The following is a 24,619-nucleotide window of genomic DNA, read 5'->3' as shown; positions in this document are numbered from 1 at the left end:
AAAATAACTAAAACGTAACTACTTTTTAAAAATCCAGGTATGGTGGATAATAACAGTTACACTTCTATTTCAAAGGCTCAACGATTATGTTATTTACCTCTCAACCAAATTGCAAATTTTAAACCATCTCAAATTGAAATAGATTGCAGACGACATATAAAATTGTAAAGGAATATAAAGAAATTGGCAAACCGATTGATTTTATATTTCGATTCCTTCCACCCATTTTGAAAGCGTGGCCATAGCTGTGCTCCGTAGAAAAACGTGCAAAACAAATCGGTCGAAACCACGTGCAGTGGTGAGAAAACCGGGTATGTGTATACACATACCTGAGAAAACACATATCTTAGTTTGACAGTTGGGTGGCAACTAGTAAAACAACTATTAACATTAATCAGAATGAGATCGCACTAAATAACAGAAATGACCACGTAGAGATATCATCACTTACCCTATTTCAAATATTTTCCAGCTGAAAATTGTCCCCCACACGTCTTTTTTAGTTTATTTGTATTGTTTTTCTGGAGCCGAAGTGCATCTCACAGAATATCCATCCAACTTCCGTTATTTTCACTTTCGTTATTAAAAACTCCGTTTAAAAAAAATATTTCTACTTTTAGATTGTTAAAGCGATGTATTATTATATATGATCATTATAATAGTATACCGTGATGAATTGAACGGAGTTACGTATCGATCTTTCTGTCAGTCTGTAAGCGTACTATTTTATGCGCAATAATATAAGTAATGTGATTCGACAACGATTGTAAACATTGGTGAAATGCTTCTTACATAGTTATTCTTTTGAGTGTTTATGAGGTCTGATCGTGCAGTTTGCAAACATCAACGGAAAGATTACAACCCAATGCATTTGTCATCGTCAACCGTTTGGAATGTCAATTAGGCGATGAGTGAGTTTTTAGCATGTTTCTTTCTATTTTATTATTTTAAAAATGGCTGCCCCCATGGTGATGAAATGACATGTGTTCGAGTTTTGATATTTCTAGATATGTAAACTTTTTTTACTATTTAAGCGTAACTTGCCCTCGTCAATGTCGATATTAATAACTAGTTACATAATTTTCCGCCGAAATACGTAGAATAAACATGATTCAGATTTTTGAAAATAATGTATATTTTATTGTTAAAATCGCTTTGTATTTTGATTGATTTTGTGGATGGTATGATACGTTGATGGACAAAATTTGTAGCAGTTTGAAGGAAAAACATCCTTTAAAGCATATATGTATACATTTTCAATGTGGCACTCTTCCTTTAGTCAAATTTGAGTTCAATGCTAGGGGTCCCACATTTTTCAAATTGAAGCCTCTACATGAACCTTAACAGTAGATGATGACAGCCCGTCGCGAAGAATTGGAGAGCTGTCAACACTGACCGCAAAGGTGGCACCGGCAATGACCGACGAGTCGGTGTGTCTAAGTCATTGAATACAACTCCCACGATGAAATGAATCGTTTCCGGACGAAATCTGTACCTTTCTCTGACCTCTTCGGCCGATAAGACTTCTAGCGGGTTGCTTCGATCAGCAAAAACGCGTTCAATCGGCTGACGCCTTCTCAAACGATTAATGTGATCAACGAAAGCGGCCATGTTTGAGTACTGCTTTATAACTTGAGACAGGTAGAACGCTTGCTCAATTATTTTTGCTCAAACGCAAAGATGAGTCTGACTCAGTACTCAAAAACGTTTCGTGATCACCAACTTGAGCAAGGCGTTTACACTCATCTCAAAAGTTGAGCAAAATCTCAAAGTTGAGTCAAAATATCGACTTAAGTATGTTCGTGATACTAGGCCATTAATTCATACATGTGAACAACACACAACTATTTACAATATTCACTATGTATATCCATTCACATTTGTTTTAATCGCAGGAGAGAACTATTTCCTGGATAGGGTTTACATCTATCATGATGTGCTAATTTGGGTTTACCCCTTGCACCATCTTGTATTCTGAACAACAACATCATTTATTTGTTGTATTACTACAAAGGACCTTTCCAAGGTTTTTGAAGTTAAATGTTTTTCCCTTTTTCTCTCTTAGGGTCATGAAACTGGATGTCCCACTTTGTATAATGTTAAATTTGTATTTTTATCATATAGTTTTTTTCATATGCTTACTTGTCATATTTAAATTTGTCTTCTAATTTGTTTTCTAAACCTTTAACATATTCTGTTTCAATTACAGATACATCTTCAACGAACCTGCCCAACATTAAAGCAAAAGGTAAATTGACTTCTCTACCGAACATCATATGACAAGGGAAAAAAACGGTGGATTCCTGAACTGATGACCTGTATGCTAACATTAATAGCGGTAATGTTTCATCCAAATCGTTTTGACTATTATTTACAAAGTGAGACCACATGTCCTCAATGGTTCTATTAATTATCTCAGCAAAACCATTTGATACTGGTCTGTATGCAGATGTTCTTGTTTTGTAAATTCCCAGTATATTACATACTTCCTGAAAAAGTTTTGACTCAAAATGTGCAGCTCTGTCTGCATGTAACTCTAGTTGTACACCAATTTGGCATACACATTTTATCCCACCGCTGCCACCAAATATATGTTGTTATATATAACGAACCCCCGTGATAAAAAAACACCCTTGGGTAGCGTGGTGTGGTCTCTTAGCGACAAGGGACTGATTTATTTAGAATGATTATTAGGGGCTGGGCGCAATCATTTATACATAACACAACAAACACAATACTTACGCATTTTATCCTGCCTCTGTTGCAAACATTGACCAAATAAAGCAGGGTCGAATACATTTTTATCCGGCCAACAGGAAGTAGTGTTTTACTACGCACGCTGTGACGATAAACATGTTCTAATATTTGACCTTTGACATTTATTGCGACGCATTATGAATGTTATCGTTATATTATATATTAGCCTTTTTTTCTTTTTTAAAATATATAATCGAACCAGCTTTCCGTATTTATCATTTTCGTTTACTTGATTAAACAATTTACGACGTATCTAGTGTGACGTCATTTCTCAGATGAGGTTTTGGGTCAGAGTAGTTAGCATTCGATACATCAAAAAATAATGCTGTTTAAATACATTTCGATAATAGCTTATAGGGATGGAAAAACAGAAAATGGATTTCGACAAAGGAATGGAACAACATAAAATGGATGTGTATATCGTTGTTAACGTATTGTTATAAGCAATGGATGAAAGTTGTCATTAAGGTAAATACAATTTCGTTTTTGTTTTGCTGCTGCATTTTTTCTCGTATCTTTACCAAGAAACAATTCACATTCTCGATTCGTTTTTTATTTCTCCTCATATTTTCAATAGGAAAGTATTAAAAGGAACAGTTTAAAGTGGAACTATTTTTACGTGACACAATCGGTAGTTATTCGGTCGTCTGTAATGTTGTGTACATGTTGGAGGCTCGACAGGAATACTTTTATTGTTATGTCAATGTATCATATGTCTTTGATAAAATGTGTCAACAGCATGAAGTAGGATAAATAGAACACATGGTTAGTGCCGAGATGGAGAAAGTTTATCTGGTTCGGCTCGAAAAATAAAATAGGGCTCGTTAAAGCTCGCCCTATTTTCTTTGTCTAAGCCTCACCGGATATACTTTCGCCATCTCGGCACCAACCATGTATTCATTTTATTAATCTTTTGAGAACGTTTAGATATAGTTAAAATATCATCAAAGTGAATTTCTTTCACTAAACAATACCCTCAACGTACAATACTAATTTAGCATACCATCGAGCAAACTCGTTTTCCATCGTTAATCGAACGCCCGCCAACCAAGCTATTTTATGACGTCACTTAACACAGAGCGTTCTTGGGTTAAGGACCGAGGGACACCGAAACTAACGAGAATACAGTTTAAAAATAAGCGGTATATAAACAGATAATTTAAGAGTTCAAAGTCGTCGATCAAAGTTAATATTCGGCATTAATATATCAATTAGTTTATATATTTCCAATTACATGTACAAATTAATAGGCAAACATTGACCTAATAAAGCAGGGTCGAATATATTTTCCTATCTCCGGTCAACAGGAAGTAGAGTATTCCTACGCACGCTGTGACACATATTTGATCGTAATCTTTCCAATACACTGCACAAGGGTGTAATATTTTACCAATATCAGCTGCTATCGTAATTGTGGACCATTTCTTCTCATATTTTCAATAGGAAAGTATTTAAAGGAACAGTTTAATGTGGAACTATTTTTTTACGTGACACAACCGGTAGTTATTCGCTCGTCTGGAACGTTGTGTACATGTAGGAGGCTCGACAATAATAATTATATTGTTATGTTAATTAATCATTTGTCTTGTGTCAACGGCATGAAGCAGGATAAATCGAATACATGGTTGGTGCCGAAATGGAGAAATTTCTCCCTATTTTCTTTTTCTAAGCCTCACCGGATAAACTTCTCTATCTCGGCACCAACCATTTATTCTCTACATCTTATAAAAGAATGAAAACTACTAACCACATTGACTTGAGGTTACTTCCAACTACCATTTTACCTGTGGCGAAATCGACAACTTCGCAACATACTTACCTTGTTGGTTTTTTTTTGTTGAAGGTGCTTCTAGGCCGTTACCCAACCCAGTCGTTATTGTACAGCGTAATTCAAACTAAAGTTCATTTCCGATGAAAAATCATACTAAAATAATTAGAGTTATTAAACAAAACACATAAATATCTTATTTATTGTTTTAAAGTCCCACCTATTATTAAACTTGTGTATTTGTTAAAGATTAACCTTATTATTGTTGTTCAAGGTTGTATCTTGCTCATTCATTGAATCCGCGATTTAGTATTACATTAATTGGAAGATATTTTTAAATAACGGACTTCATGTGTCATCAACGTCACGCCCAAAAAATAATCAATTATATCGGAATCGAAAGTTAACTAGTTTCAAGTTCGTATATATATTCGATACGATAATATCGAGTTAGAAAAAAAGATGATTCATATTTACAACATTAAAGAAAACGTAACACGACGCAGGTATGAATATTTTAACGATTAAATTGTGGATTATTGATTGCATTTGCTATTTTGATATATTCTTTTGTCAAAACGAAAATGCTAGTGGAAGTAAATGTTTTTAATAAACCTTGTGTTTTCATCTTTTGGTATGAAAATACGGCGGAAAACGCCACCTTGTTGTTCATCCGGATACAAACATTCATGAGACGGCGTTGCATTCAGGCGTATTAAGCCATCTTTCACTCCGGAAGATATTATTAAGGTTTAATACTTAATATTTAGTACTACTGAACGAAGCTTTTGGCATATTAGTTGACAGGAAATGAAAACTGCCAACAACAGGTCAGTCTGTCATATTTCAATTACTCATGAATCCTTTGCTGTTCAAGGGAAAATTGACGATTTAAATTGTCATGACATATTTTATCACCCTCTCATCATGAAACGCATGGCAAAAAAAATCGTCTCATTTTCCATTATAACACAGTGCAGTTGTTTAATTTACAAAACAATGTAGTACTCGAAGACGATAAGACTCGAGTCACAAGTTCTGCTGTTTAGGTGGGCCTGATCAGGGAGTCGTTTCAACCTCACAACTTTAGAGTAGTTGCCCTTTACAAGTTTGTTTACATAGCATTTGACAACACACATTTAATAGCAAAACAATCGAACGATGGCTTTTGTATCTTTTATGAATACAAGCTTACAATGATAATTAGGTTTATCTTAAATTGTTCTGGTGCTTTATCATAATTTATGTTTTACTCATTCTATATTCGTCGATGTGAATTAATCGATGAAAATAAATGATGACCGATTTATCCCACCCGCTAATGTTGAACTTGTAATACTTCTACAAGTTTTTTTTTTAAATACTTAACCGCAAAGGTGTTGAAAATCATACGTTTATCAAGTGAGTCTCTTAAAATAAATTGAATGGTGATAATACCATCATGATTAAGAAAATGAATATAATGATATCAAAATACTGTTTGTGTTTGCTATGTTCAACACGTGTATAGTAAGCATAATGGATTAGTAAAGAAGATGGTGCGTTATGTATTTAATAAATGCAGAAAAATTGCCATCATTGTTTCTATATTGTTTTCATTTGCTTACAATTTATTTATAAGTTAATTCAATACTGCACCCAAGTCTGCAGTGCCCAATTCTGCCATATAAATCTGCAACCCCATTTAAAGTATTCATTTTTATCATATTACATTTTGTGCATTTTTCCCCTTTGTTTGTGTTGGTTATGTAAACATGAACAATCATTTGTAAATTAATTTTTTTATTTATAGATTTAAGCATCATTGAGGTATCTTGCTAAGGGATATTTTTACTCCGAAGTTGGTGATATCCATGGAATAAGCAAGTCAAGCTTCTGTCGGACTTTACAGAAGTTAATCTCAGCTGTAAATCAAAAGTTGAAAAATATCAGGTAATTGCCTTAATATTACAGACCCATACCAAAAATGTATCACTTTTGTTGTTTTTTGTGTATATAACTACAGGCACGCAATATAAATATGATAAAGTTGTTTTTGCTATGCATAATGAAGATTCATTCAATCTAGGATAAACCCGGAGTACATCATATTTACCTTTTTCTGATGTTTTTTTCCTATCAGATATATCTTGCGCTTATTTGAATCATTGTTTACTTGCATATTTTGTTTATGTCCCTGGATCGAATGATCGGGGTATATTGATTTTGGCCTGTCTGTCCTTGTGTGTGTCTGTCACAAAACTTTAACCTTGGTCATAACTTTTTGCAATATTCCATATAGCAACTTGATATTTGGCATGCATGTGTATCTCATGGAGCTGCACATTTTGAGTGGTGAAAGGTCAGTGTTATCCATCAAGGTCAAAGGTCAAATATATGGCTTCAAAACGGCGTAGTCGGGGCATTGTGTTTCACAAACACAGCTCTTGTTAGTAATATCATAGCAATTCATGTCAGTTTATTTTTATTGGATCATTTAAAGTATTTAGAATTGAAAATGATTAAGCCTCATTGAAACCTTCACCTAAGCTTATACAAAAAAATTGTAATAGACGTTCATTTTACAGCAGCAACCTCTAGCTACAACATTATGATCTTAAATTGTAATAAAACAATTTTGATAATGCTCACTTAAGTATATTTATTTTCAATTTGTATACTCAGTTGAATAAAAATAAATTTATATTTTTAGATTTCAACAATGACCAGCTGGTCTGCTTGTCAAGAAGGAATTTTTCAGGAAATGTCAGCTGTCGAATGAAGTTTGAGCAGTTGACGGGACCCTTGTTCCCATTATCAAACCTGCTGAGTCTGAAGAGGCCTAGGTGTGCATGAAAGGATTCCGTGCCATTAATGTGCAGGCTGTCGTTGACGCCAACATGAGGTAAATGTAAATATAATTGTGTGATTCATTTTCATAAAATAAGATATTAAAGAAGAGACATATACCATAAATGGTTGAATTAAGCGCAATTCTCATCATCTTTGACATCAAATAGTGATTATTTATATACATGCGCAAAAACATTAAATACCACAATTTACACAATGAGTACTGTGTTATCAAGCTTATGTTCTTTAATACGTAAGCCAATGCAGCTATAAGAATTATCTTGAAACATGGTCTTAAGTTACACAATCATTTACTCTTCTTTACATTTCACAGATGTCGTGTCAAGATTGCCTGGTGCGACACATGATGCTTCGGTGTTTGATAGCAGTGATTTAAAGGTAACCTACTTGCATTTATTTAATCTACCATAAATAAATATACTTAAGCTAGGTTGGTAAAACTAATTGAGATGCTATCCTTAATCCAACAACATTAACTGTGGACTGCTTTATATCATAGACATAGCAACTGTTCAATATAATATTTTAATTTATAGCAATATCTAAGCACCAATGATGTGGGTCATCTGCTGGAGGATAGTGGATATACATTAAGGACTTACCTGATGACCCCTGTACCTCATCCCTCCAATGCTGGTGAACAGGCCTACAATTACCATTTATGTAGAGGACGGATAGTCGTAGAAAGAGCATGTGGTGTTTTGAAATCACGATTTATGTAATTTATTATATAAGCAGTGAAATATAAGTCTCATCGCGACAGTTGTCAACTTCTATAGAATCATTAGTTTTAGCGTAACTAATAAAATGTTGTAAAAGATTTGTAATGAATGAGGGTTTTTTGCAATAATGTATATGATTTGTTTTGAATAAATTGTGCATAACTTGCGGCTTTTTTAGTTAAAATAAAATGATATTCTTATTCATTGTATTTAAACTCTTACATATGAGCCTCACTCTGTGAAAAGAGGGTTTAATGAATGTGCGTTAAGTGTCGTCCCAGATAAGAAAAGATATCCGTCAATTAATTCAAGTGTCGACAAAAATATGATCCTTTGAATATAATTGTTGATGTACTGCTTCCTACATGTAATATTAATTTAGAGTCGTAATCTAACCTCGGTATAAAAACCATTCATGAGGTTACGTTAAAATAATCCATTGTATTTCATTCTAAAAAGCACTGCATGAAAATTTCACAGCTAACTAATTCTGTCCGGAATGTGCAAAACAATACTGAACTGCTGTTTTATAGTTGCTGAAACAGGCAATGGGGTATGTTGGACAAGTGGAGATGGAAATGCAATTGGAAGAGGATGATTTCGAGCCCATGGAAGAGGATCAACTATGTAAAAAATGAAAATTGAACACACCTACAGGTAATTTTATGTGTTTTTTACATATTTTTTGACAAATGGTCCAATAAAATTTCTGCATTGTAATATTTATATTTAATGCCCCCCCCCCCCATTGGAAGAAGGTATATTGGGGGTATATTGTTTTGGTGGATGTCGGTCTGTCTGTCGGTCGGTCGGTGTCAAGGCCCTGTTTTGTGGGACATCATCCTCCAGCCGTAGAGCTCTTGTTTGAGTTAAAATGACCTATTACAGAAGCAGACATGTTATAGGGTATTAATGAATAATCAATTCATAACCTATTTCAAAAACTGTAAAAACATATATATTTTATTGCTTTTCTACTCAACATAAACCATCCCATCAGTCAGTAATCACAGATATGCAGATTAGATTGTGTGGTTATTTGGTATGCATTTTGAATGTAGAACTTCATCCAAGGCCAATGAACATGAAGGCGATGACGATCCTCTGGAAAGTTTATTGAATCAGGTATTGGAATTGTTATATTTGCAGTCCGCACAGGCTAATCAAGGGCGTCACTTTCTGCTTTTATTGTATTTTTCGCTTAAACGGAGACTCTTCTTGACGAAACTCCAGTTAAGACGGAAAGTGACGGAAATAGATGGAAAACCGCACATTTAAGTTATATAGAATCTAGAAAATTTTGGTGCCGATTTTTTTAGGAGGAGTGCCCTCTGCATCTTTGAGCCTCTAATTGCTATGTTAAATAAAGATTTTGGATCATTTTTAATAGTCTGAATCGCACTGGTGGATGCTCGCCTTTACAGTCCAATAAGTGCTGTGAAATTGCAACAGTTTGCATGCGCCTGCACAACCTGTGTCTGGATTTAAACGATCCACCGATAGACAAAGAAGTTGGGGACAAAATGGATCAGGAACAATGCACCAGTGCAGGGAGCAGCTGATCAAACTGTTTCGTTAAATGTTAGTTAAAGTTAACCTTGTGAAGTGTTCACAAGGTTAACATCAACTAACATTACCAAAACTGTGTATGAAATACCCATTCATCCACAAACAGGGGGTGACACAACTCTGCACTAAAATGTCCTACTTCCTTTTTCAATTTATTTTCTTTTGCCTTTGTGAAACTCTCATTAATATTATATTTATTTTTCATTACACTTGAAATAAAAAAAATTGTATCAATAAATATACATCAATATACAACAGAATTGTTAAAATCGTAGCCGCAATTACAAGTTATTACAGGGGCCTTTTCACAGATTTTGGCATGTTTTGAAGTTTGGCATTAAATGCTTTATATTGATAAATGTAATATAAAGAAGTGAAACTCCAGCTGCTTGAGCAGTATTGAATTTTCATTAAAAACAATTAGTTGGTCCTTTATTTAAGGCAAGTGACCGATTGCCCAAACAGTACAAAACAGCACAATACAGCACAATACAAACCAACATAAACACAAAATATGAATAAAGCTGGGGTCACCGCCTTGGAACGGGCAATGCAAAGCATTGGGGGTTTAAACCTGGTTATAGAGCGCTCAACCTCACACTTGGCCCAGCAATATTCATAATACATTTAAGTGTAAATAAAATTTAACGTCATAGCATTGTAACTCAAATTAAACAATAATAAAAGGGAATTAAAACGCATTCAATTTAATTACTATTTAATTACTCAATTGCATTGAAGATACAAGAGTAACAGAATTACAACTTTTTGACGAACGATCGAATAAAACTATTATTAATTGTCAACTACATTCCTTCTTTATAGAAAATATTTGAGAATCATGGAGTTAATATCTCAGATAATCATCGCGCGAATACAGGAAGAAGCAGAAATAATGGGTGTAAAAATTCCATATTACATAGCTTGGTTGTTTATGTGACTGCTAAAAAAAATAATAATAATTAAATCAAACAAGAAACGCCTATCAGAGAGAAAATATAAATAAAATGGAACGTTATAAACCCAATGACCTATGCATGTAGATTACAACTGGGAAAGTCGGTCGTATGACGTCACAAAAATCCATAATGACATAATGACGTGAACAAATTCCAGGGGCAGTACTAAATAAAAATATTAATGAGGCTGTGCTACTAATAAAACAAGTTTAAGTGATTTTAATATTAAGAAGCAAATGAATAAAAATGGTAATTCCATTAAAGCGACATTATTGGAATCAAACAGTATATAGGTGTTTTGACAACTGAAGACAGTACTGATTTGATGTACGATTCGAGTCCAAATGTAGTTTACATACAGATTTGTTCATACGACACAATGACACAATTTTATTCAACAGTGAAAAATGCCTATAATGTATTCATGCAGATTTGTTGATACGACACAATGACACAAATTTATTCAACAGTAAAAAATGCCTATAATATCACTTATGATTCCAAATTTTAAGGGAAGAAAGATATAGTGAATCGAAAACCATCAAACACGTGTTTTTAAGTATATAAGCATCGTATCCTTTTGATAAAAACAAGTTAATTAAATTGAAAAGTTTAATATGAACATTTGGTTTAACATATTTTAATTTGCGGACACGCTTCAAAACATCTCCGTAAAATGATGGATGGGAGATTCCATTATTTAAATGCCATTTTAAAGAAACATTATATTTTGAAATTATATTACCATACTTAGAGTAAAATCTAGCAAATTTATTTCTTAGGTTATGATACAAAAAGCCTTGTTTTAGCAATTTTTTAGTTAATATTAGATTACGATCATTAAAATCTTTAATACACGAACATGCTCTGGCATAACGTACCAACTGCGAAATGTAAATACCATAGGAAGGTCCTTTAGGGATGTTGCCATCTAGAAACGGAAAATTCACAATTTCAAAGTTAAAATCGTCCCGTTTGTCGTATAAACTAGTTTTGATCAAATTATTATTAATAGTTAAATGTAAGTCTAAATACGCAGCGTCTGTATTGGATATACACGATCTATTTAAGACTAGTTCTTTAGGGTAGATTTTGTGAATATATTGTTCAAATAATGGATTATCTAAATTAAGTATGTCATCAATGTACCTACTAGTAAGGTCAAAACATTTAATCAAATCTACTTGCTTAGTTTTAGATAATTCTAACATAAATTCGCTTTCATAACAATATAAAAAAAGGTCATCTATAAGTGGCGCACAATTAGTACCCATAGGAACGCCAATAATTTGTTTAAATATTTTACCATTAAATTCAACAAACAAGTTATCCAAAAGAAAAGTAAGTGCTGCACAAAAGTCAAGACCAGTCCAAATGATGTAATTATCTAATATCTGATTAGTAAAAAAAGCTGTTTTAGTGTTTAAAGCTAGATACAAACACTTCTCTCTAGCAAAAGTTTTTTCAATCAAAGAAACAAGTTTGGATTTTATTAAAGCGTGAGGAAGCGTTGTATATAGTGTAGAAAAATCATAAGTACTTACCTGTGACACCTTATATTTTTTATTTTCAATTTTATCAATAACTTCTAAGGTGTTTTTTATTGACCAAAATAGGTTAATATTACTATTTTCATAAACTTTATTACAAAATTTAGCTATATGATATCTAATAGCACTCAATGCAGATGTAAGATACACTGATAAATGTTTGGTGGTACAAGACGCTGAATTAGCGATAAAACGACTTTTATATGGCGTCTAATGTAATTTAGGTATCCAGTAAAGTGATGGCAATTTCTTGTCAGTAATATTGACTATTACATTTAACTTTATGCATTGGGCAATATGGTCGGTAATAATTTCATTAGGTTGCTTATTGTACTCACAATATGATGTAGTTTGTGAAAGTTCTTGTGAAATAGTTTGAACATAAAACACTCGTCATATTATGATAACATTATTAGCAGCCTTATCAGCAGGAACTAAGACGAATTTAGATTTTAAGTCTTCAAGCAATTTACAGAGATTGTGTTTATTAAATTTAGGTGAATGTGGTAGGGCCAAAGGATGTGTATCATAAAAACATATTTTATTCATGGCCATACTAAATATTTTTGTTTTCCAATCATTGAGTGCAGTAATTTCAGCATTTTCCTTCCTGCACCATTTAGTGCAATAATCATGTAAGGATGTTACGATATTCTTAATGCAGTCATCAAAATCAACAGGAATAGGCAGTCTGTACTTAGGGCCTCTGCGTAGAAAATTTCTAAGGTTTTTATTTTGAATGAAATTAAGGTCCCCAGTAATCACATGTCCAACTGGACCATATATATATTTAGAACTAGTACAGTCACATAATGAAGGACAATTTCTTATTACATTTATATCTGTGGAAATAGAATTATAATTAAAAACGATACTTCTTACATGTTTACTATATTTGTAGCAAATAAGTGGTGATTCAGTATTGTGGAAATAAGGGGGAATCAACCGACGTACATTTTTATCATTGAATATTTTAGGAAGGTCAATTAAATCAAGACCTTTGTTACAAAACTCAATTTTGATACGATTTCTAGTTTTGTTAAGTACATTTTCAATAAAAGGTTTAAGAAAGTAGTCAGTAAAAGATTCAATAATACAAGCACATTCATATAGAGGGTCAGATAGTAAAGTTAAGTAAAATAAGTTTACATTTCTTATCAGTATGCGCCAACGAAGAAACAGAAAGAGAGCAAAGTGCACTTAGTAATTTATGTTTACCCCCATTTTGTAATACTGTGTAGCAATCATTTAAAGAAAGCAGACGTTTAAATTTACGCCTTTAGTTACCATTTTTCCTAATGCCATGTGAACGTTTATTTCTTAGACGTTTACTAAACAGAGAAAATAAATTAATCGATTTATTTTTAGAAATTGTTCCAACATTTAGAATATTATCATTTAATCCAAGTGGGTAAGCTGATTGCAAACGTTTAATCCATTCCAATTCTGACATGCACCTTGCTTTTAATTGGCACTGACTTGAAGTACTATTATTTAAAAAAAGTTGCTCCACAGGTTGAATTGAAATATTTGTAACGCTATGACCTGTTTTATTAAAGTGCTGGTAAATGAAATTATAAAATGTATTGTTATTTTTAATTTTAAAATAATGTTCCCTAAAACGTGTTTTAAGTGATCTACCCGTCTGCCCAACGTATTGCGCACCACAACAGGGTACATTTCAAGTAATAACATAAACCACATGCATAGAGCATTAAATTTTAAAAGCTCCAGTAAAAAATCAAAAATAAAATTTAAAAAAGGAAAAAAAGTGGCCCGCAGCAGGACTCGAACCAGTGACCCCCAGAATCCTGAAGTAAAAAACGCATAAGCCAACTGAGCTATCCTGCCAAGCATACATAAGGTGCGTATTTTATACCTTATATACGCAATCTTCGCAGTTTCACAAATTTAAACGACAACAACAACACTCTCCAAAGTATTCAATCGTTTCGCGTTGCAACGCTTTATAATTTTTAGGTTTTTAAATCGTCAAAAGATGCATATAATGGCTATATTAGACCATGACAAATGTTCAGTTTTATTGTTTCCTCACAAATATCATAACTTAACCGAAAATTTGCGAATCTGAAACAACTTTTCTCAATTTTGTCAATTTACCAAACCGTGAAAAGATCCCTTTTAAACACATGAAATTTACACTGAGGTTTAAAATATGTATATGGCATATGGAAAAAATCGTTTATGCTTTGCTGAAAAATGAATGAAACATAAATCACACACACATACAACTTACTTTCAGGTCCACCCTTTTTTCCGTTCGCTTCATGCGATGTTCTTCCGGGTCCACCTGCATTTCTCCTACATGATGGAATTTAATAACATTGAAGACTTAATCTTTTATCTGAGAAATCAATAATTTATACCACGATGCAGTAAGCAGGCACAACAAAAAACTTTTTACAACAGGTTGCCCGCACGGGAAACCATCTTTAAAATTGTTGTTGCCCAGCAATATCGAGCCCAGAACCATGTACTGTACATGTTTTGTCATGTGCATCTTATACATTCTTGCAATAAAATATAAGATAATTGAACAACAACTTTACTGACATGACATACTTTTAATGCATTATGTCTTATTCAAGTTATTGTGAGTCTGAATTTGAATCATTTCCTAGGCCTAAATAAATCGATATTAAACTGCTAATTGAGCTTCACGACAATCGCCTTACTGCATAGAAAAAAAACGACTACTCCAAGCAATATAGTTTTACTCATGAAAATATGCGATAAATACATTTAACTTAAAATTAGTTCAAGACCAACAAAATGAACAAGTTGTCAACTCACATTTCAACCGTCTCCTTCCAAAATACATCCTTTTTTTCTTCCGTAACGGAAGGAGAGTGACTATCAAACAGCAGACAGTATCCTTCGACACACCGGTCGACAAGAATCGTCGTTTCCGACGTGTTCCAATTTTTGTTTTTGTTTCGTTTGACTACAACCGCCATCATTAGTCTAGCGATGTTTACGTTTGCTGACAACGCGCGAAAAATACGTCATGCATTTTTTTCAGACTGCTTCACTATGTTTATCGGTTACAAAATACGTATATTTATGTAGTCGTTTTTTATGTGTGTTGCCTTTACGATTTCGTTGATGAAACGGAATTCATGTAAAGTCGTAAACGACTACATTAATCTCGATACGTAATTTACAATCGTATAAAAACGTAAATATTGATGAAACGGCCTCCTGATGAGGATAGAACACCTTTTGGCTGTAGTCAAAGCTGTAGTGGATTGTGGCATATGTGGCTTTTGGTCTTTGTCATGTTATGAGAATACATTTTTAAAAGAATCTTTACTGTTTGGGTTTTGCACACTATTGTAAATAACATTTATTGATATAATTAAAATAATAATTATAAATAATTGCTTTCATGAAAATATTCAAGTATATTGATAGATATGTGTTCTATCAAACGTATTTAAAACACTAAATTAACATGTATTTATAATTGTATTTACAATGTTTTTTTAATGTATTAATGTAACATCTTGAAAATCTATTATTTTAACTTTATATTAACATGGAATTTCAAATATAAGGATAAAACATAATTGAAATAACATTTTCAAGCAGGAACTTGACTAATCACTTTCGTAAAATATCTCTTTTTTATTTGCCTCTGACAATTTATCAAACTGAAGCTTTGTCCTCTCGCATTGCTCCCTGTAATTGTCTCTTTGACATTTAGGCCAGCATTTTTTTACTATCTGTTTTACGGGAGCGACCGACCCTATTTTTCGACAAATAAAAATAAGAGTCACTTTCGTTTGTTTGTTTTTTTTACATTTCACCCGCCGACCTAGTATGTTATCCAAAACTAGAAAAAAATGCGCAGATTGCCGAAAGTGTTGTTCAAAATTTGTTTATAATACGGGTTTTTCGTTGTTCCAATTCGACTTGTAAAGCGTCAGCGATTTTCATTGCCTATTGCAGCCAATACCACACGCTATTAGCCAATCGGTGAGTATTTGACAAATTATTTTCATATTGCATTTCCGAAATGGCGGACATTAACATCAACGAGACAAATGTAGCATATTCCAAAATCAAATTAATTAAAAACGGAGCAGAAACCATTTCAATTAGAAAAGATAATCTTCAGAACACCATTGTTGACATCATGCCCATATTATGTGATACGAAATTCAAAATAATAATGAGTTTTTGAAGATGATGCAGAGGTGTCACCATCGATAACTATCTGTGTGTTAAAAAGTTTTGGGTAGGTTTAATAAATATGCGTATTTATTAAAATGCATATCCTGTAATATTTTTATAGATAAAAAATCAACATCCCGAAAATGTCCAAGAAATACTACTTTACGTTTCTTTATAATGAACATGAGGACTGAACCACAGGTACTTGCATCAATAATCCCATTCCCCACCCACCCATAAATATTCACTTAATCCAACAACATTAACTGTGGACTGCTTTATATCATAGACATAGCAACTGTTCAATATAATATTTTAATTTATAGCAATATCTAAGCACCAATGATGTGGGTCATCTGCTGGAGGATAGTGGATATACATTAAGGACTTACCTGATGACCCCTGTACCTCATCCCTCCAATGCTGGTGAACAGGCCTACAATTACCATTTATGTAGAGGACGGATAGTCGTAGAAAGAGCATGTGGTGTTTTGAAATCACGATTTATGTAATTTATCATATAAGCAGTGAAATATAAGTCTCATCGCGACAGTTGTCAACTTCTATAGAATCATTAGTTTTAGCGTAACTAATAAAATGTTGTAAAAGATTTGTAATGAATGAGGGTTTTTTGCAATAATGTATATGATTTGTTTTGAATAAATTGTGCATAACTTGCGGCTTTTTTTAGTTAAAATAAAATGATATTCATATTCATTGTATTTAAACTCTTACATATGAGCCTCACTCTGTGAAAAGGGGGTTTAATGAATGTGCGTTAAGTGTCGTCCCAGATAAGAAAAGATATCCGTCAATTAATTCAAGTGTCGACAAAAATATGATCCTTTGAATATAATTGTTGATGTACTGCTTCCTACATGTAATATTAATTTAGAGTCGTAATCTAACCTCGGTATAAATACCATTCATGAGGTTACGTTAAAATAATCCGTTGTATTTCATTCTAAAAATCACTGCATGAAAATTTCACAGCTAACTAATTCTGTCCGGAATGTGCAAAACAATACTGAACTGCTGTTTTATAGATGCTGAAACAGGCAATGGGGTATGTTGGACAAGTGGAGATGGAAATGCAATTGGAAGATGATGATTTCGAGCCCATGGAAGAGGATCAACTATGTAAAAAATGAAAATTGAACACAATTACAGGTAATTTTATGTGTTTTTTACATATTTTTTGACAAATGGTCCAATAAAATTTCTGCATTGTAATATTTATATTTAATGCCCCCCCCCCCCCATTGGAAGAAGGTATATTGGGGGTATATTGTTTTGGTGGATGTCGGTCTGTCTGTCGGTCGGTCGGTGTCAAGGCCCTGTTTTGTGGGGCATCATCCTCCAGCCGTAGAGCTCTTGTTTGAGATAGTTAAAATGACCTATTACAGAAGCAGACATGTTATAGGGTATTAATGAATAATCAATTCATAACCTATTTCAAAAACTGTAAAAACATATATATTTTATTGCTTTTCTACTCAACATAAACCATCCCATCAGTCAGTAATCACAGATATGCAGATTAGATTTTGTGGTTATTTTGTATGCATTTTGAATGTAGCACTTCATCCAAGGCCAATGAACATGAAGGCGATGACGATCCTCTGGAAAGTTTATTGAATCAGGTATTGGAATTGTTATATTTGCAAGTCCGCACAGGCTAATCAAGGGCGTCACTTTCTGCTTTTATTGTATTTTTCGCTTAAACGGAGACTCTTCTTGACAAAAATCCAGTTAAGACGGAAAGTGACGGAAATAGATGGAAAGCCGCACATTTAAGTTATATAGAATCTAGAAAATTTTGGTGCCGATTTTTTAGGAGGAGTGCCCTCTGCATCTTTGAGCCTCTAATTGCTATGTTAAATAAAGATTTTGGATCATTTTTAATAGTCTGAATCGCACTGGTGGATGCTCGCCTTTACAGTCCAATAAGTGCTGTGAAATTGCAACAGTTTGCATGCGCCTGTACAACCTGTGTCTGGATTTAAACGATCCACCGATAGACAAAGAAGTTGGGGACAAAATGGATCAGGAACAATGCACCAGTGCAGGGAGCAGCTGATCGAACTGTTTCGTTAAATGTTAGTTAAAGTTAACCTTGTGAAGTGTTCACAAGGTTAACATCAACTAACATTACCGAAACTGTGTATGAAATACCCATTCATCCACAAACAGGGGGTGACACAACTCTGCACTAAAATGTCCTACTTCCTTTTTCAATTTATTTTCTTTTGCCTTTGTGAAACTCTCATTAATATTATATTTATTTTTCATTACACTTGAAATAAAAAAATTTGTATCAATAAATATACATCAATATACAACAGAATTGTTAAAATCGTAGCCGCAATTACAAGTTATTACAGGAGCCTTTTCACAGATTTTGGCATGTTTTGAAGTTTGGCATTAAATGCTTTATATTGATAAATGTAATATAAAGAAGTGAAACTCCAGCTGCTGGAGCAGTATTGAATTTTCATTAAAAACAATTAGTTGGTCCTTTATTTAAGGCAAGTGACCGATTGCCCAAACAGTACAAAACAGCACAATACAGCACAATACAAACCAACATAAACACAAAATATGAATAAAGCTGGGGTCACCGCCTTGGAACGGTCAATGCAAAGCATTGGGGGTTTAAACCTGGTTATAGAGCGCTCAACCTCACACTTGGCCCAGCAATCGTCATAGCATTTTAACTCAAATTAAACAATAATAAAGGGGAATTAAAACGCATTCAATTTAATTACTATTTAATTACTCAAGTGCATTGAAGATACAAGAGTAACAGAATTACAACTTTTTGACGAACGATCGAAGTAAAACTATTAACAATTGTCAACTACATTCCTTCTTTATAGAAAAGATTTTGAGAATATAGAATCATGGAGTTAATATCTCAGATAATCATCGCGCGAATACAGGAAGAAGCAGCAATAATGGGTGTAAAAATTCCATATTACATAGCTTGGTTGTTTATGTGACTGCTAAAAAAAAAATAATAATAATTAAATCAAACAAGAAACGCCTATCAGAGAGAAAATATAAATAAAATGGAACGTTATAACCGAATGACCTATGCATGTAGATTACAACTGGGAAAGTCGGTCGTATGACGTCACAAAAATCCATAATGACATAATGACGTGAACAAATTCCAGGGGCAGTACTAAATAAAAATATTAATGAGGCTGTGCTACTAATAAAACAAGTTTAAGTGATTTTAATATTAAGAAGCAAATGAATAAAAATGGTAATTCCATTAAAGCGACATTATTGGAATCAAACAGTATATAGGTGTTTTGACAACTGAAGACAGTACTGATTTGATGTACGATTTGAGTCCAAATGTAGTTTACATACAGATTTGTTCATACGACACAATGACACAATTGTATTCAACAGTGAAAAATGCCTATAATGTAGTATTCATGCAGATTTGTTGATACGACACAATGACACAAATTTATTCAACAGTGAAAAATGCCTATAATATCACTTATGATTCCAAATTTTAAGGCAAGAAAGATATAGTGAATCGAAAACCATCAAACACGTGTTTTTAAGTATATAAGCATCGTATCCTTTTGATAAAAACAAGTTAATTAAGTTGAAAAGTTTAATATGAACATTTGGTTTAACATATTTTAATTTGCGGACACGCTTCAAAACATCTCCGTAAAATGATGGATGGGAGATTCCATTATTTAAATGCCATTTCAAAGAAACATTATATTTTGAAATTAATTCACCATACTTAGAGTAAAATCTAGCAAATTTATTTCTTAGGTTATGATACAAAAAGCCTTGTTTTAGCAATTTTTTAGTTAATATTAGATTACGATCATTAAAATCTTTAATACACGAACATGCTCTGGCATAACGTACCAACTGCGAAATGTAAATACCATAGGAAGGTCCTTTAGGGATGTTGCCATCTAGAAACGGAAAATTCACAATTTCAAAGTTAAAATCGTCCCGTTTGTCGTATAAACTAGTTTTGATCAAATTATTAATAATAGTTAAATGTAAGTCTAAATACGAAGCGTCTGTATTGGATATACACGATCTATTTAAGACTAGTTCTTTAGGGTAGATTTTGTGAATATATTGTTCAAATAATGGATTATCTAAATTAAGTATGTCATCAATGTACCTACTAGTAAGGTTAAAACAATTAATCAAATCTACTTGCTTAGTTTTAGATAATTCTAACATAAATTCGCTTTCATAACAATATAAAAAAGGTCAGCTATAAGTGGCGCACAATTAGTACCCATAGGAACGCCAATAATTTGTTTAAATATTTTACCATTAAATTCAACAAACAAGTTATCCAAAAGAAAAGTAAGTGCTGCACAAAAGTCAAGACCAGTCCAAATGATGTAATTATCTAATATCTGATTAGTAAAAAAAGCTGTTTTAGTGTTTAAAGCTAGATACAAACACTTCTCTCTAGCAAAAAGTTTTTTCAATCAAAGAAACAAGTTTGGATTTTATTAAAGCGTGAGGAAGCGTTGTATATAGTGTAGAAAAATCATAAGTACTTACCTGTGACACCTTATATTTTTTATTTTCAATTTTATCAATAACTTCTAAGGTGTTTTTTATTGACCAAAATAGGTTAATATTACTATTTTCATAAACTTTATTACAAAATTTAGCTATATGATATCTAATAGCACTCAATGCAGATGTAAGATACACTGATAATTGTTTGGTAGTACAAGACACTGAATTAGCGATAAAACGACTTTTATATGGCGTCTAATGTAATTTAGGTATCCAGTAAAGTGATGGCAATTTCTTGTCAGTAATATTGACTATTACATTTAACTTTATGCATTGGGCAATATGGTCGGTAATAATTTCATTAGGTTGCTTATTGTACTCACAATATGATGTAGTTTGTGAAAGTTCTTGTGAAATAGTTTGAACATAAAACACTCGTCATATTATGATAACATTATTAGAAGCCTTATCAGCAGGAACTAAGACGAATTTAGATTTTAAGTCTTCAAGCAATTTACAGAGATTGTGTTTATTAAATTTAGGTGAATGTGGTAGGGCCAAAGGATGTGTATCATAAAAACATATTTTATTCATGGCCATACTAAATATTTTTGTTTTCCAATCATTGAGTGCAGTAATTTCAGCATTTTCCTTCCTGCACCATTTAGTGCAATAATCATGTAAGGATGTTACGATATTCTTAATGCAGTCATCAAAATCAACAGGAATAGGCAGTCTGTACTTAGGGCCTCTGCGTAGAAAATTTCTAAGGTTTTTATTTTGAATGAAATTAAGGTCCCCAGTAATAACATGTCCAACTGGACCATATATATATTTAGAACTAGTACAGTCACATAATGAAGGACAATTTCTTATTACATTTATATCTGTGGAAATAGAATTATAATTAAAAACGATACTTCTTACATGTTTACTATATTTGTAGCAAATAAGTGGTGATTCAGTATTGTGGAAATAAGGGGGAATCAACCGACGTACATTTTTATCATTGAATATTTTAGGAAGGTCAATTAAATCAAGACCTTTGTTACAAAACTCAATTTTGATACGATTTCTAGTTTTGTTAAGTACATTTTCAATAAAAGGTTTAAGAAAGTAGTCAGTGAAAGATTCAATAATACAAGCACATTCATATAGAGGGTCAGATAGTAAAGTGAAGTAAAATAAGTTTACATTTCTTATCAGTATGCGCCAACGAAGAAACAGAAAGAGAGCAAAGTGCACTTAGTAATTTATGTTTCCCCCATTTTGTAATACTGTGTAGCAATCAGTTTAAAGAAAGCAGACGTTTAAATTTACGCCTTTAGTTACCATTTTTCCTAATGCCATGTGAACGTTTATTTCTTAGACGTTTACTAAACATAGAAAATGAATTAATCGATTTATTTTTAGAAATTGTTCCAACATTTAGAATATTATCATTTAATCCAAGTGGATTGCTGATTGCAAACGTTTAATCCATTCAATTCTGACATGCACCTTGCTTTAATTGGCACTGACTTGAAGTACTATTATTAAAAATAAGTTGCTCCACAGGTTGAATTGAAATATTTGTAACGCTATGACCTGTTTTATTAAAGTGCTGGTAAATGAAGTATAAAATTTATTGTTATTTTTAATTTTAAAATAATGTTCCCTAAAACGTGTTTTAAGTGATCTACCCGTCTGCCCAACGTATTGCGCACCACAACAGGGTACATTTCAAGTAATAACATAAACCACATGCATAGAGCATTAAATTTTAAAAGCTCCAGTAAAAAAATCAAAAATAAAATTTAAAAAAAGGAAAAAAAGTGGCCCGCAGCAGGACTCGAACCAGTGACCCCCAGAATCCTGAAGTAAAAAAGCATAAGCCAACTGAGCTATCCTGCCAAGCATACATAAGGTGCGTATTTTATACCTTATATACGCAATCTTCGCAGTTTCACAAATTTAAAACAACAACAACATCTCCTTGCAAGTTTTATAATTCTTTATAAATTCGCTTTATAAATATCAAAAAATGTCATATAATGGCTATATTAGACCATACAAATGTTCAAAATTTGTTTAAATATTTTCCAAAATTCAAAAACAACTTTTCTCAAATAAAATTAACTTGACAAAGTCAAACCATCCAAATGATGTAATTATCTAATATCTGATAGTAAAAAATATTGCTTTATGTATAAAGCATAGATACAAACACTTATCTCTGCAAAAAATTTTTTCAACATAAATCAACAGTTTGGACTTACTTTCAGGTGAGGAAGCGTTGTTTAGTTCGAAAAATCATAAGTTCTTACCTGGACACCTTATATTTTTATTACAATTTTATCAATAACTTCTAAGGTGTTTTTTATTGACCAAAATAGGTTAATATTACTATTTTCATAAACTTTATTACAAAATTTAGCTATATGATATCTAATAGCACTCAATGCAGATGTAAGATACACTGATAATTGTTTGGTAGTACAAGACACTGAATTAGCGATAAAACGACTTTTATATGGCGTCTAATGTAATTTAGGTATCCAGTAAAGTGATGGCAATTTCTTGTCAGTAATATTGACTATTACATTTAACTTTATGCATTGGGCAATATGGTCGGTAATAATTTCATTAGGTTGCTTATTGTACTCACAATATGATGTAGTTTGTGAAAGTTCTTGTGAAATAGTTTGAACATAAAACACTCGTCATATTATGATAACATTATTAGAAGCCTTATCAGCAGGAACTAAGACGAATTTAGATTTTAAGTCTTCAAGCAATTTACAGAGATTGTGTTTATTAAATTTAGGTGAATGTGGTAGGGCCAAAGGATGTGTATCAAAAAAACATATTTTATTCATGGCCATACTAAATATTTTTGTTTTCCAATCATTGAGTGCAGTAATTTCAGCATTTTCCTTCCTGCACCATTTAGTGCAATAATCATGTAAGGATGTTACGATATTCTTAATGCAGTCATCAAAATCAACAGGAATAGGCAGTCTGTACTTAGGGCCTCTGCGTAGAAAATTTCTAAGGTTTTTATTTTGAATGAAATTAAGGTCCCCAGTAATAACATGTCCAACTGGACCATATATATATTTAGAACTAGTACAGTCACATAATGTAGGACAATTTCTTATTACATTTATATCTGTGGAAATAGAATTATAATTAAAAACGATACTTCTTACAGGTTTACTATATTTGTAGCAAATAATTGGTGATTCAGTATTGTGGAAATAAGGGGGAATCAACCGACGTACATTTTTATCATTGAATATTTTAGGAAGGTCAATTAAATCAAGACCTTTGTTACAAAACTCAATTTTGATACGATTTCTAGTTTTGTTAAGTACATTTTCAATAAAAGGTTTAAGAAAGTAGTCAGTGAAAGATTCAATAATACAAGCACATTCATATAGAGGGTCAGATAGTAAAGTGAAGTAAAATAAGTTTACATTTCTTATCAATATGCGCCAACGAAGAAACAGAAAGAGAGCAAAGTGCACTTAGTAATTTATGTTTTCCCCCATTTTGTAATACTGTGTAGCAATCGTTTAAAGAAAGCAGACGTTTAAATTTACGCCTTTAGTTACCATTTTTCCTAATGCCATGTGAACGTTTATTTCTTAGACGTTTACTAAACATAGAAAATGAATTAATCGATTTATTTTTAGAAATTGTTCCAACATTTAGAATATTATCATTTAATCC

General features: G+C 32.5%; 1 long non-coding RNA gene across 2 annotated transcripts; it reads left to right on the top strand.

The window, feature by feature from the left end:
* The first annotated feature begins 1,263 nt into the window (after nt 1-1,263).
* Nucleotides 1,264-16,850, top strand: LOC127878963 (uncharacterized). Of its 2 annotated transcripts, XR_008048865.1 has the most exons (7): nt 1,264-1,641; nt 2,210-2,338; nt 6,318-6,457; nt 7,218-7,409; nt 7,692-7,756; nt 7,915-8,014; nt 8,634-8,752. It is a non-coding gene; the product is annotated as an uncharacterized LOC127878963 (long non-coding RNA). The 2 variants fall into 2 exon arrangements; XR_008048866.1 differs by lacking the exons at nt 7,915-8,014; nt 8,634-8,752 and adding an exon at nt 16,702-16,850.
* The last annotated feature ends 7,769 nt before the right edge of the window (nt 16,851-24,619 follow it).

Source organism: Dreissena polymorpha, chromosome 4, assembly GCF_020536995.1.
Source record: "Dreissena polymorpha isolate Duluth1 chromosome 4, UMN_Dpol_1.0, whole genome shotgun sequence".
Lineage (NCBI taxonomy): Eukaryota > Metazoa > Mollusca > Bivalvia > Myida > Dreissenidae > Dreissena > Dreissena polymorpha.
Note: the sequence above shows the minus strand (reverse complement) of the source record. Positions and strands in the feature narration are given on the sequence as shown.